The following is a 14,582-nucleotide window of genomic DNA, read 5'->3' on the forward strand; positions in this document are numbered from 1 at the left end:
ATTCTATCCCAGTATATATCATCAGAATTAGAGAAATTCACAAGATATACAAAATATTTATACAAGACTCTCCATAGCAGCACTGTTATAGCAGAAAAAAAATGGAAAATAACCTAAATGTCCAGCAACAGCACAAAAGATACAGTATAATCATACAACTGAATATAATGTAGCCCTAAAAATTCACTGAACTGTAGTAGTGGTGTTATGGGCTGAACTGTGTCTCTCCAAAATTCATATGTTGAAGCCCTAACCTCTAGCACCTCAGAATCACTGTATTTGGAGGCAGGGCCTTTAGAGAGGTGATTAAGTCAAAATGAGGCTATTAGAGTGGGTGGGTCCTAATCTAATTTGACTAGTGTCCTTATAAGAGGAAATGTCCTTATAAGAGGAACCTAGCATGCTTGCATATAGACCAGAGAGGACCATATGAGCAAGGTGAACAACTGCATAGCCAGGAAAGAGACCTCAAAAGAAAGCAGACCTCCCAACACATTGATCTTAGAATTTCAGCCTCCAGAACTCAGAAAATAACTTTTTTTTCTTTTTTTTCTTAACTTTTATTTTAGGTTCAGGGGTACATGTGCAGGTTTGTAACTTGTGTTCTCTAAACCACCTCATCTGTGGTATTTTGTTATGGCAGCTGTAGAAAACTAACACAACTTAAACATTCAAAAGTATCACCAGGAAGGCTTGTTAAAACAGATTGCTGGTCCTTACTCTGAGTTTCTATTCACTAGGTCAGGAGTGAGGTCTAGACAGGGCTAGCTTCACAGCTACCAAGCATGGAAGGACCCTCCGCCTGGTTTAATGCTCTGCTGTCACCATCCTGACATTATTAATAGTTTCTAAACATGGGGCCCAGCATTCTCATTTTGTACTGTGTAGCACAATTTATTTATTCAGTCCTGGCCTGAGAAGCTGTATTTTTAGAAAGTTCCCAAGTGATGCTGAGATTTCTGGTCGGGGACCACATTCTGAAAACCACTAAAGTAGAGCAACACTTATTTTAACGTAAATAAGTCTAAAAATATAGTATTAGTGAAAAAAGAATAAATTTCAGAGGGATAGGTACAGATATCATTTCAGAGGGATAGGTACAGATATGGGGGTTTTATTATTGATACATGCATATTAAATAAATGTATAAAAACCTCTGAGGCTGGGGAAAGGAGAATTGAATTAGGCATCAGCATCACAGAGATCCTCACTTCCATCTATAAAGCTCTAAGAAATAAAAAGTTAAAAACTGAATTAAACATGGTGTGAATTAATAGGAAATATGTGTATTGGTCTCCGTCCCTGGTTCCTCACACAGAACTCCTAAATCCCTTGGAATTTCCTGGGTGACAGGAGCATCTTTTTTTCTAATGAGGCAACTCTTGGTGGGCTCCTGGATGATCACCAGAAAGACCAAGCCGCGATTAGAAGCTTGGAACCTTCAGTTCCACCCCACGCCCATCCTATGCGGAGGGGAAAGGGAATAGATAATGAGTTAATAATCAATCATGCCTACCTGATGAAGCCTCCAGAAAGATCCCTGAACTAAGGGGTTCAGAGAGCTTCTGAGTTGAATACATCCACGTGCTCAGAGTGGCACACCCCAAGTCCACAGGGAAAGAAGTTCCTGCACCGAGGACCCTTCCAGACCTCACCCTACACATCTCTTCATCTGGCTGATCTGGCTGTTCATTTGTAACCTTTATCATATCCTTTCTTAATAAACTGGTAAAAGTATTTCCCTGAGTTCTGTAAGCTGCTCCCAAGAAGGTGCTGGTGGGCACCTCCAATTTGTAGCTAAGTTGGACAGAAGTTGAGGATAGCCTACTACTTGCGATTGGTGTCTGAAGTGGGGGACAATTTTGTGGGATCAAGCCCTTAACCTGCAGGATCTGTCACTATCTCCAGGCAGATAATGTCAGAGCTAAGTTAAATTGTAGGATAACTAGTTGGTGTCAGACCACCAGTCATTGAGGAAAAAACCCTATACACATTTTGATGACCAGAGGTGAAGTATTCTGTGCTGAGTTTGATTGAACACAGAAGAAAAAACAGTTGTTTTTTCCTATGATACACGTGGCAAAAAAGGTTCAGATCTGACAGACCTAGGAGGGAGTGACATTGTATTGTACTTTTCTGTGAATTTAAAACACTTGAAAAAAATTTTAAAGGGAAATAAATAAATCATAATTTTTATATAACCTGAATAAGGCCTAGTAAAATACTCCATTTGAAATTAAATTTTGCCAGTGAGAAGAATTTCATAAATTCTATTTATGAAAAAGTCCCTTCAGAATAACCAAAATATAGTTACTTGAAGTTTGACAATCATAATATTAAAAACTAAATGGATATATATCCACTTTAAATGCACAACACACTCTAAAAATAACTAAAAGATGATGAAAACTAAGTTACCAAAAATGAGAACTACCATCCATTGAAAAAAATAACTACCGTGCAGGTTAGTGTGACTCTAGTATGTCTTTCGTACAAAATGAAAAAAATAAATTTTAAACTGTTTATAAAGGAACAAAATATACTTAGTGATGAAATTTCTCCAAACCTAGGGAAAATATATCGAAAAAATTATATCCCTAACATATAGAAAGTCTATTTGAATTAAAATGAAAGAAATAATACTAAATATTAGAAAGAAAATTTTAATCTAAGATAGCATAAATGCAAATTTTACAAAGGATACTTTTAACTGTCAAATTAGGCAACTTTGTTTACAAAAACAAATAATCATACCGCTGTTCTACTTTAGTAGAGACATAAAATGGTAATACTTTGTGGAAAGAAATATAACAAATTAATCAAAGATCTTAAAAATATTCACATACTTTTATCTAGTAATTATCTTTCTAGAAATACCTCCTATGAAAAAAAATCAAAATAAAGACAAAAAATATTCATGTACAAATATATATTCATCACATTATGTCTAGCAGAAAAAAATCATAAAAAACTTAAAATGGTATGATACACCTACATGATATATGAAATTTAATGACATGTGAGAAATTATTATGATAATTAAGTAAAAAAGGAAAGTTATTAAGTTATACATTATGATATTGACCATGGATAGCTGTAATATTAAAAAAACTGAAAGGAAATATGACAAAACATTAACAGTCTGCCTCTGAGTAATGGAATCATGGTGATTTGTTTCCTCAATTTCTTTTCTATAACATGTATGTCACTTCTACAATTCTTAGAGAAAAATAAAAATAGAAGAAAATTAGCATTTTCCACTAAATATAAAACATTTAAAACTAAGGTATTAAGGCATTTATTAAAGTATCTTAACTGTTCATTATTTTAATAAATCTTTGAAACATTTATTTCTGTAAAAAGGTGTTAAGAGCCAGACACAGTGGCTCATGGCTGTAATCCCAACACTTTAGGACGCCATGGAGTGAGGACTGCTTGAGCTCAGGAGTTCAAGACTAGCCTGGGCAACACGGCAAGACGTCGTCTCTATAAAAAAAATTTTAGGCCAAGCACAGAGGCTCACATCTATAATCCCAGCACTTTGGGAGGCCAAACTTTTTTTTTTTTTTTAATTAGCTGGATGTAGTGGAGCACTCCCATAGTCCCAGATACTCAGGAGGCTGAGGTGGGAGGATCACTTGAGCCCAACAGGTCAAGGCTGCAGTAAGCCATGATCATGCCACTGCACTTCAACCTAGGCAAAACAGCGAGACCCTGTCTCAAAAAATAAAGAAAACAAAGGAAAACAAAAAGTTGATTGGTAGCTGGTAAGATACAATGTACCTTTCAAAATGGAGACATATTCTTCCAGAATTCCTTCTTAGGTTTTTCTCTACTCTAAATCCTTCCAGTCACACGCACCTATATTTGGTCTAAGTATCTAAATATCCTAAAAAAGTTTCTTATCATTCTGGATCATTATAAATTTAACATCTTAACTCATACACTTTCATCAACCTGCCTAATGATAATATCTGAGACCCCAGGACCTCCCATTCACTGAAAGGGTCGCTTTAAATGTATCTCTGTTTTACAAAGCACATCTATAAGGAAGGGATCATCACCTTGACTTTGTAGATGAGTGAACTCAGAGAGGTTAAGTAACTGTCCCTCTGTCACACACCTAGAAAGTGGCAGAACTGTGACTTGAACTCTGATGATTCAACTGCAATACATCACACCATTTTTCAGTACAGCTAATATAACATAAAATGCTGGGTTTTGCCATTTTAACCCTGCTCCCTAAGGGTTCCAGAGTTCCAGAAAAAGATACAAGACGAAGAAAATGTAATTGAAGGAGCTTTACATTAATCATAGGAAAATATTTTAATCTGTCTCCTACTTTCTACACTTAACTATTGAACATTTTGGCCCCACAAAACTGAATCAATGAGGCCAGAATTAAGAGAATATAGATAATCAGGTAAAACGATGTAGCCAACTGTTTTCCAAAAACAACTACAGCAATATTTGCAGTCCCTCGTGCCCTTCTAGTAGCTTGTTACTCTCTCATCCAGAGGTGGAGACAATTTTCCCTCCAGCTTGAATTTAGCAGGCCTTTTTATCAAGTAATAAAATGTCTTGGAAGTAGTACTGTGTGACTTCCAAAAGTAAACTATAAATAGACAATACAGGTCTCCGAAGCTTCTCCCTCTCCTTCCTCTCACCCTTAGAAGATAGCCAACACACTAAGAAGATGCTCAGGCCACATATAAATGTTCTAACCAGTATCCAACCACCGTAGGTGTGCATGAATAAGCACTCAAAATGATTCTGGCCCTCACCTTTGAGCCACATCATCTAACACAAAGTGTAGCAAAAACAAATTATGCCAAATGAACCCTTCCAAATTAGAGACTCATGAGCAAAATACATGTTGTCCTAGTTTTAAGCCACTAAGTTTTGCAGCAGTTTGTCAAATAGCAGTAAATAACTAAAGCAGGTATCTTAGGCTATACTCACAGCAAGTTGAAGAATTCAGTGGTTATTTCCAGTAAACTTATATGATAATTTTTCTGCAATTATCCTCCTTGTAAATTAGCTGAACCACAGCTTATAATGCCTTTGACTTTGGGTTGGTCTCTGAAGATTTAAGCATTCTGAGCTGCTTGATTCCCCTTTTAGAGTCAAACTACACACCTTGTTGAAATCAAGTATTCCCTTAAAGATTAGTGTTAACATCTTTTCAGGGGTGAGTTCTAAGCAAGGATGCCAAGAAACTCCCTTCTAAAAGACAAAGTCATGGCATCTATGTTTTGGTTTATACAATAAAAGACACTTGTAGAAAGATGTGCAGTTACCAATGCTCCCCCAGAGTATAATATTTCCACAAAATATTTTAACAGAGAATGCGGAGTAAATGTGGGGGACAACTCCATAGATTTGAGTGAAGAAAGAAAAAAAATGATATCACACTGCACTCCTAATGCAGACATCTGTACTCTGCAGATTTGTCCACTGGTTTAGGCCAGTGTACTGTTTACTGATTGCTTTGACTTTCATTAATTTTTTATAGCTTCACATATAATTTCTAATCAACTTAGCTGAAAGAAGTGACAAATCCTCCTTTTTCATACAAATGTAACAATTTTCCCCTTTAGAAAACATTTCGATGATGAGGTTTGCATGAAGCCAACTTAAATGCAAATAGAACAGAAAAACTGAAAATAGTTCACTTTATAGCTTTCAGGAAGGAGTTTTAGGGTGGTAGTGGCCAATGTCATATTAAAAGTAAGCCAAGGTTTATTGCAGAGATTAATGATAAAATGGTATTGGCCGGGCACGGTGGCTCATGCCTGACATCCCAGCACTTTGGGAGGCCAAGGCGGGCGGATCACAAGGTCAGGAGATCAAGACCATCCTGGCTAACAAGGTGAAACCCCGTCTCTACTAAAAATATAAAAATTAGCTGGGCGTGGCGGCGTTCACCTGTAGTCCCAGCTACTGGGGAGGCTGAGGCAGGAGAATGGCGTGAACCCGGGAGGCAGAGCTTGCAGTGAGCCGAGATCGCACCACTGCATTCCAGCCTGGGCGACAGAGTGAGACTCCATCTCAAAGATAAATAAAAATAAATAAATAAATAAATAAAGTGTGTTGTCAATGAACTGTATAATAAATGGCATCAATTTTAGCAAATAACCTAGTGTACATATATTATATGTTCAAAAAGTTAAGGAGAATATAGGAATTTTACTTTGCTGGGAAAGTAAGCAAGTAGCTGGGATTACAGGCACACACCACCACGCTCAGATAATTTTTGTATTTTTAGTAGAGACGGGGTTTCATCATGTTGGGGTTTCACCATGTTGGCCAGGATGATCTCGATCTCTTGACCTCGTCATCTGCCCGCCTCGGCCTCCCAAAGTGCTGGGATTACAGGCGTGAGCTACCAAGTCCAGCAGCCAACACAATTTATATCCAATCCTTTGATGAAAATAATATTCTTGAAATACATCAACTTCAGATTAAAAAATGGAAAATGAATCCAAAAGTTTATCTGTTATCCCCCCTTCTTTGAAGGGGAACAAAAAAACTGTACCACAAAAATGACGATCTTTCTATATAAATTTAAAGAACAATGGAAACCAAAGTAAAGGCTTAAAAATATACTTTTTACGATTAAATGTTAGGGTGATTCTACCCTTTACAATTCATATCTGTTGTATAAACACTATGGAATCTAATACGTTTTAAGGGCTCATTTGAATTAACATGAAATAAACAGTTGAAAACACTAAAAATGTTAAAGCACACTGGTCACAGGAACATGTTTTCAAGACAGGGAAAACTACACTACTCAAATCTCAACAAGGGAGTGGCAAGTGAGAGCTGATTAAAGAAATTCCAACAATTCCTACTACAGAGAAATGTTTACATTAAAACAGAGGTCTTCCAAGGCCTGCAAACTTCTTTTTTTTGTTGCTCTGAATGAGAATATCCCTGGAATTGGCTACAGATCCCACCACACCCTACTGTATACTACTTGGATATTTCAATGTTCCATGAAGAATTTGAGTTAGTGAAATCTACTGCAGACCAAAAGACTGAGGAAGAGACTATCTGTTTTATACATTACTATACCCCAAGCTCCTGGTGCAACTACATACATACAAAATATGTCTGTTGAATGAATTAGAGGGAGGGAAACAGATAGGGGGAAACAAAAAGGAAGGAAGAAAGAGAACAGATGCCCTGCTCTAAACATGAGTAAACAGAAGATTCAAACTATATTAAGAAAATACAATTGTTGGACAAGAAAACTCTTTTTTTTTTTTTTTTTAGACGGAGTCTCGCTCTGTCACCCAGGCTGGAGCATAGTGGTGGTATCTCCGCTCACTGCAAACTCCGCCTCCCGGGTTCACGCCATTCTCCTGCCTCAGCCTCCCGAGTAGCTGGGACTCCAGGCACCTGCCACCACACCCAGCTAGAGACAAGGTTTAGTATAGATGGGGTTTCACTGTGTTAGCCAGGATGGTTTGGATCTCCTGACCTCGTGATCCACCCGCCTCGGCCTCACAAAGTGCTGGGATTACAGGCATGACCACTGTGCCCAGCCAAGAAAATTATTTTCAGTCATATTTCCTGACCATTAGTAAGTCAGAACCCTGGCATTATTTCCCTATGAAAATCATCTAGAAAACACTGAGCATAGGCTCAAAGTGCTGCTAGAAGCTCAAAGTGTAGAACATGAGAACATGTGCATAAAACAACTAAGAACAAAAAATATAGTAAATGAAACAAGAAAATTGAAATGGTACACTAGAAAATAGCTACTTACTGGTGTAAAAAGCATCCAGTGGGGATAGTGGAGGCCGGGGGAGAAAATAGCTGTGTAACCCAAAAGTCAGCAGTGAAGGAGGAATAAAGAAAAACAAAAGAAATAAGACACACAGATTATAAGTAGCAAAATGGCAATTGTAAATCTAACCTTATCAGTAATTACATTAAAGGCTAATGGGTTAAACACTATAACTGAAAAACACATATTGGCAGAATGAATAAGAAAACACGATCCAACTATGTGCTATCTACAAGAGACACACTTTATTTTCAAAGGCACAATAAGCTGAAAGTAAAAGAATGGAAAAAAAAATTGTACTGTTAAAAAGTATAGCCTAAAGCTACCTCCTTACATATATTAAGTTCAGCCTAAAGGTTTCTCCGTACATAGTGAACTGTAACTCAGCTGGATATGTAAACACACTGTAACCTACTCTTGTACCAATCACCAAGTTTCAGCCAATCAAAGACAGCCAACTGTTCAAACTGTGTTCAAATAAGGCACGCCGAGCTGTAACCAATCCAGCTGTTTCTGTACCTCACTTCCATTTTCTATGTTACTTTTTTTTTTTTTTCTGTTCATAAATTTTCTCCAATTCAGCAGCACAGAGCCACTCTGAACCTATTCTGGCTGGGGGCTAAGGGGATGGAACAGAGGGGCCTGCTCTATTCAGGAATCATTCTTTGCTCAATTAAACTCGTTATATTCCAGTTGCTTAGTCCAAACTTTCTCTCATACCCCATATTCGATCTGTCATAATATCCCAATGCTCTACTAATAACATATATATCCAGTACTAGCCATTTCTTCTCACTTATACTACCACCCTCCTATCCAAACTTCCATCAGCTCTGGCTAATGCCTGGACCATTCCATAATCCCTCCTTTCTGGTCTCTCTACCTTATCTCCATTGTCTATTTTCATCCCAAAGGCCAAGATAATCCTTTTAAAGTGTAGATAAGATCACTCTGCTTAAAATCCTCTGGCTTTCCATATCAATGCATATAAGTCAGAACCCTGTCAATGGTTTAGAAGGCCCTACCCAATCCGCCTATGCTTACTGTACGTCCTCTCAGACCTCATTTCCTAGGTCACCCCATTACAGACACACTGTCCTCTTTTTCCACCTAAATACATCAGAGACACATGCCTTTGTAGGAATGCTCTCCTGGCAGAACATGGCTTATTCCGTCACCTCCTTCAATTCTTTCCTCATTTTATCAGCTTCTTAGTGAGGCCTTTCCTGACCACCCTATTTAATACTGCAACCAGACCCCTACACCTCTCCCAATCCCCTATATATTGCTTTATTAATTTCCTAGGGCTGCTATAACAGTGTACCACAAACTGAGTGGCTGATACAACAGAAATGTGTTATCTCATAATTCTGAAGGCTGGAAGTCAAAGATCAAGGTGTCAGCAGGGTTGGTTCCTTAGAAGGGCTGTGAGGGAGAATCTGTTTCAAGTCTCTCTCAGCTTCTAGTAGCCTCAGGCAATCCTTGACTTGTAAATACTGTTCTCTAGTATCTTCACATAGTCTTCCCTCTGTAAATCTCCATGTCTACATTTCCCCTTTTTATAAGGACACCAGTCATATTAGATTAGGGCTCACCCTAACAATCTAATGCTAACTTGATTATCTCCAAAATTAAGTTAAAGTCTGTGAAAATCTCATCTCCAAATAAGTTCACATTTTGGGCTACTAGGAGTTAGGACTTCTACATTTCTTTTTGGAAGGGGATACAGTTCAACCCATAACAGCTAGTACAACCATAGAGGAAGCTGAGAGGGAGCAAAACTTTGTACAAATGGACAACAGTCAGCACAGGCTCAGCCCATGATAATTGTTTTGCGCCCTCACCCTTTATTCAGGTACTCCTTCCATACTCGGTTCACAGTCTACCAAAAATGTTAGGCTTTGCCTCTAGTTTTCAGCTCTATGCTCGTATGTTTAACCTGAAGCTAGAATGTGACTTTTATAGCTCAACCTTTAACTCTTCACAATCAAATCACTTTAACACTATATCACTTAATTCTGGATCCCTGGCAAGCCCCAGTCTCTTTTTAAACCAGCTGGCTCTTAGCTCAAGTAAGCCAGCCACTGGGGACATCATTTTTCTACCACATAAGTTTGAAATAATGCATTCTTATTACCCATACTTAATGACCCAGTCTTGATAATTCTCCTACCTTAATCTCATATACAAACCCTTCTTTTCACTCCTATTTTTACTACCACAAATTCAAGTTCATACTACCACTTGTCTGAATCATTAAAATAGTCTCCCAGTTGGCTACCATGCCTCTACGGTATTACTTTCTAATCCAAGAAACCAACTGCTTTGGAAACATTCCTGAAATTTAGCCTCATTGCCTTGTTTTCCCACTTAAAAGAGATGAAACATGCGGGTTCAAATGAACATTTGGTTTGAATTCTAGCTCTGACAACTAGTTGTCACAAGACCTTGGGCAAGTCATTTAGCTCCTCTGAGCATTAGTTTTTCTCTAAAATGAATATTGTAATATCTACTACAAACAGCAAGAGTAGTTATCATTATATCAGAGGACACATTAAAGATGGTCTATTACCTTCTAAGGCTGTCCACTGCCTAACAAGTAAGATCTGCACACCCTTACAAGATAATCAAACCCAGTTTGGGACAGTCCAGTCTAATCACCAACGGCTCCCCCTCTGCTCCTATGCGAGACCACTAGAGACTCTTCAATCATACAAGGCATTTAAGACTCTCTTTTCTTGTGTTATCTGCTCAGCCTAAAATACTCTTTTCCTAAATCTTCCCCCATCATTTTTCTAACAATTACTTAAGGCCCAGATCAAGTATCATATCTTTTAAGAACTGACTAATACAATCTTTTTTTTTTTCCAGCTGAGTTTTATTTGTGCTTCTCTTACACCATTTATTCAAGTTACTTATACACTAGTCTGTCTTTTTTATTAGGGCTAGGACTATGTGTTTTATTCATTATATTACTCAGTACCTTGTACTACAAACAGAAGCATTAAAGAAAAATAATAGTGACACTTAGAATTCTAAGATTAATTTCCAATACTATTTACAAAATTTATCCAAAAAAATTTATATAGTCACCTATCCTATCTACATGCTTACAATGGAAATTGAACATGTTCAATAAACTGGGACATGTCTAAAGGAAGATATAACTTACTTAAATTATATAACTGAAACAGAAAGAAGAAATAAGACTTCTTCTGATTTATGGGGAATAACATGATTTTAATAACAGGTCCTATCAATTCAAAAGGATAAACCTTGTCACTTTATTTCATTTTTAAAAGATAATATTCACAAATTATCAAGTAATTCAATTTCAGAAACACTCAAACATAACAAATGATCATATACATGTTCAAAATGTGGCACTAAGCTATATACCAATAAAATTTTGAAGATATTTTGTAAAAAATAATATTTGATCACTTCTGCCAGACTGGAGTTTATACATAATTCTTAAATAATAAACAGGAGAAGAAATACACAGGCAAATCATAAACTAAAAAAGAATGATCAAATAGTCGACTCCAGTATTCAAACATAAATTAACATTGAATGCATAAAAAAGACTGCATTATGGCTTTTTTGTCACACATCTATTCTAGAACATACAAAAAGAGAAAAACCATAGAGATGCATGTAGTGTACAGACACAAGCAGGGCCATAGTGAAAGAATGGCTACAAAGATGAGACCGAGTGGGAAGAACCCGCTTCCAATTTGTCTAATATACACTGTAAATAGTACCTGCTTCCTTGATTGGAAAAGCTCTAAGAGAAAAATTGCTCCACTGCATTAGAATGCATGCATATGTATGCTTATACTCTCATGTAGCTGTACTGAAAGATATTATATGGGTCTCAAAATTCAGGCAGGGCAAATCTCAGTAACAAGATCACACTAATAACCTATCCATGGTAAGGCTCTAAAGATAAGGATAGATTTGAACATAACTCTACACATTAAGTCCTCCCTGTGTCCACACAGCATGCATTTCAAACTGGACTAAGTAAAGACTCCAACACTGTCTAGAGAGAAAAGCAGTGTTTTTGCTGTGGGGATATCATCTCTCCAGGTATTGAATCCCTGACCTCTTAGCGTAATAACTAAACTAATTATCTCATATTTTAAAATACATAATCAATGCATATATATACATAAACAGATTTAAGCTATAAGGAGAGTAGAAATATTTCCTATGTGCAATAATAAAGACTACATGCAGGCAAGTTTACTGAGTATCTGTCTCTTTTGGCTTTTTAACTCCCAAGAATGTCTGAGCTGACCATTAAGACTTTGCTACCAAGTCCAATTCTCAATGCTTCATCTCTTAATGGACTACACAATGTCTCTATTTTATAAGTACATATAAATATAAGATTTTACATGCCAATGGAGAAGTTTTGTCTTAGAAGCTGTCTTAATGTCTGAACGTTGGCTTACCTTGCTTACTTTCTCCAAAACCCTCTGGAAATCTATTTCCAGAGCCTAAGTTTGTACACTGATTCCTCCCATTTCCACCACTTAGCAGGGTAAAATGCCCTTCCTGTGCTATTTCTTTATAATCCCATAATTCTCTTAAAAATCAAATGACTGTATGCATTATGCTGTATTATTTTAGTTGATTTCCTATCAACCAAAGTGTTCACTCTGAACTCTAGCTTCTCTCAATGCGCCCTGTTGCATCCTGCCACATGGCCTTTGCACATGCTGCTCCCACTGGTATGCTCCTCAGACAGCAGCTAATGCTCACTTCCTAAGGGAAGCCTTTCCTACCCGACCAGAGCAGGTTCTTTTCTGATGCTCTCAGACATCATTATTTTAGTTTTTTTCTTCCCCACTGGAATGAGAGCTCCTTAAGGCCAGAAACTGTGTCAGGTCCCTTTCTGTATCTCCAGCAAGTCCTAGGGCAAAAATGGTATTCATTAAGTATCCATCAATCAAAACCATAGGTTGACAATTATTGAAGCCAGGCAACTGGTACATGCAGAGTAGGGGAGGGAGGATGTTTCATTGTGTGTGTGTGTGTGTGTGTGTGTGTGTGTGTGTGTACTTGAAATCTGTTTAACATTGGGTGAAAAACTCTTTGTGGAAGAGACTTATAGCTATATATAAGTAATCTTCAATAAGTAAAAGAGTCTATAAACAAATTGGACTTGTTCAGTTTTGCCACTGAGATCTAGTATCAATGAGTAAAATCCAGAATTTTGGCTTCACATAAGAAAGAACTCTCCATTACTTAAAAGTGTCTGGAAATAAAGCTGGTTCCAAAGAAGAAAGGGAGGACCCCACCACCGCGGTAGTTATACTCAAGCAGTTGGATAATCAGTGGATTCCTAGTTAGGGGATTAAAGGACCAAGTGGGAAAAATGAACTTGAAGAAATCTTCAAATCCTTTGAGTATCTGAAAACAAAGTTTATTGTATTAAAATAGATATATAGAAGTCAATATGATACACAGAAGTCAATATAAAAATAATTACTGATTTCATATTTTGGATAAAGCATCTATAAAGAATGAAGTTTTTACTTAAAACCAATCTCCCTGAAAGCCTTATCTTGCAGGTGTTCACTCTGCACTCCAGCTTCTCTCAACGCGTCCTGTTGCATCCTGCCACATGGCCTTTGCACATGCTGCTCCCACTGGTATGCTCCTCAGACAGCAGCTAACGCTCACTTCCTAAGGGAAGCCTTTCCTACCTGACCAGAGGAGGTTCTTTTCTGATGCTCTCAGACAACCATATCCCTTTGCTAAAGACAGAGAGCACAGATGCCATATTTTCACTCACCACTGTATCCCCAGTGCCTGTCACAAAGCCTGGCATGTTGTGAGTGCTAAATAACTATTTGTTGAATGGATGTATGAATGCAAAACTCCCTATGAATCTAGCATTTTCATAAATTATAATCTAAACTGAACATGTCAACTTGCCAAAAGATAGTCAACCTATTTCTCTACCAGAAGTGATTCAGCTCTCATCCTAGAGGATGAGGACAATAAGAAAACAGTTAGCCAGCTCCCAAGGCAGTTTTTTTGTTTTTGTTTTTGTATTTTGAGACAGGGTCTCACTCCATCACCCAGGCTGGAGTGCAGTGGCAAGACTGTGGCTCACTGCAGCCTCAATCTCCATGGCTCAAGTAATCCTCCCACCTCAGCCTCCTGAGCAGCTGAGACTACAGGTATGTGGCACCATTCCTGGCTAATTTTTAAGTTTTTTTGTAGAGACGGGATCTCACTATGTTGCCCAGGCTGGTCTCAAACAATCCTCCCGCCTCAGCCTCCCAAAGTGCTAGGATGATGGGCATGAACCACTGAGCCTGGCCCCAAGGCATTATTTTTATACTTTCTTTTAACATGAAAATATAACATATTTTCAGTAACTTTTAGCTACACAATACACAAAATAAATTTATTTCTCAGAACACTTTTAAGATTGTGACAAGCCAAATGATGCTGAGGTCAAACTGCGGTTTACTAAGCTGAAAGAATATATTGTATGGACATGAAGTTTAATGAGGATGTTTAGGTAATGAAGAAGTAATGAGAGATTCAGGACAGATGGACAAGCATCAGGTCATATAAACTATTTCCACATGTGTGTCTGAAGGAAGATATGAAAATGCCCAAGATAGGAATAATTTGTGTTGCTAAGAAACACTAAGGTTGATGAGTAAACTGTCTCTCTTACAAAGACCAACTAAAATCATGTCATTTATCAGTGCAACTTGATTAATAATTATTCACTTTAGAAAACCTTTATAAGATA

General features: G+C 37.5%; 1 protein-coding gene across 46 annotated transcripts in view; it reads right to left on the minus strand.

Moving 5' to 3' along the window:
- The window catches only part of GTDC1 (glycosyltransferase like domain containing 1), a 452,114-nt gene that overhangs the window by 374,193 nt on the left and 63,339 nt on the right, over positions 1-14,582 (minus strand). For 2 of the 46 annotated variants that reach the window (XM_063631346.1, XM_063631334.1), the window contains exon 1: positions 12,592-12,814. The exons of 42 other annotated variants lie outside the window; for them this stretch is intronic. The gene's annotated coding sequence lies outside the window, so the exon portion shown is untranslated. Of the gene's footprint in view, positions 1-7,777; positions 10,914-12,591; positions 12,815-14,582 lie in introns of those variants that run through there. 2 more of the 46 variants (XM_063631324.1, XM_063631328.1) reach the window with 2 other exon arrangements.

This window comes from Symphalangus syndactylus, chromosome 22 (genome assembly GCF_028878055.3).
Source record: "Symphalangus syndactylus isolate Jambi chromosome 22, NHGRI_mSymSyn1-v2.1_pri, whole genome shotgun sequence".
NCBI lineage: Eukaryota > Metazoa > Chordata > Mammalia > Primates > Hylobatidae > Symphalangus > Symphalangus syndactylus.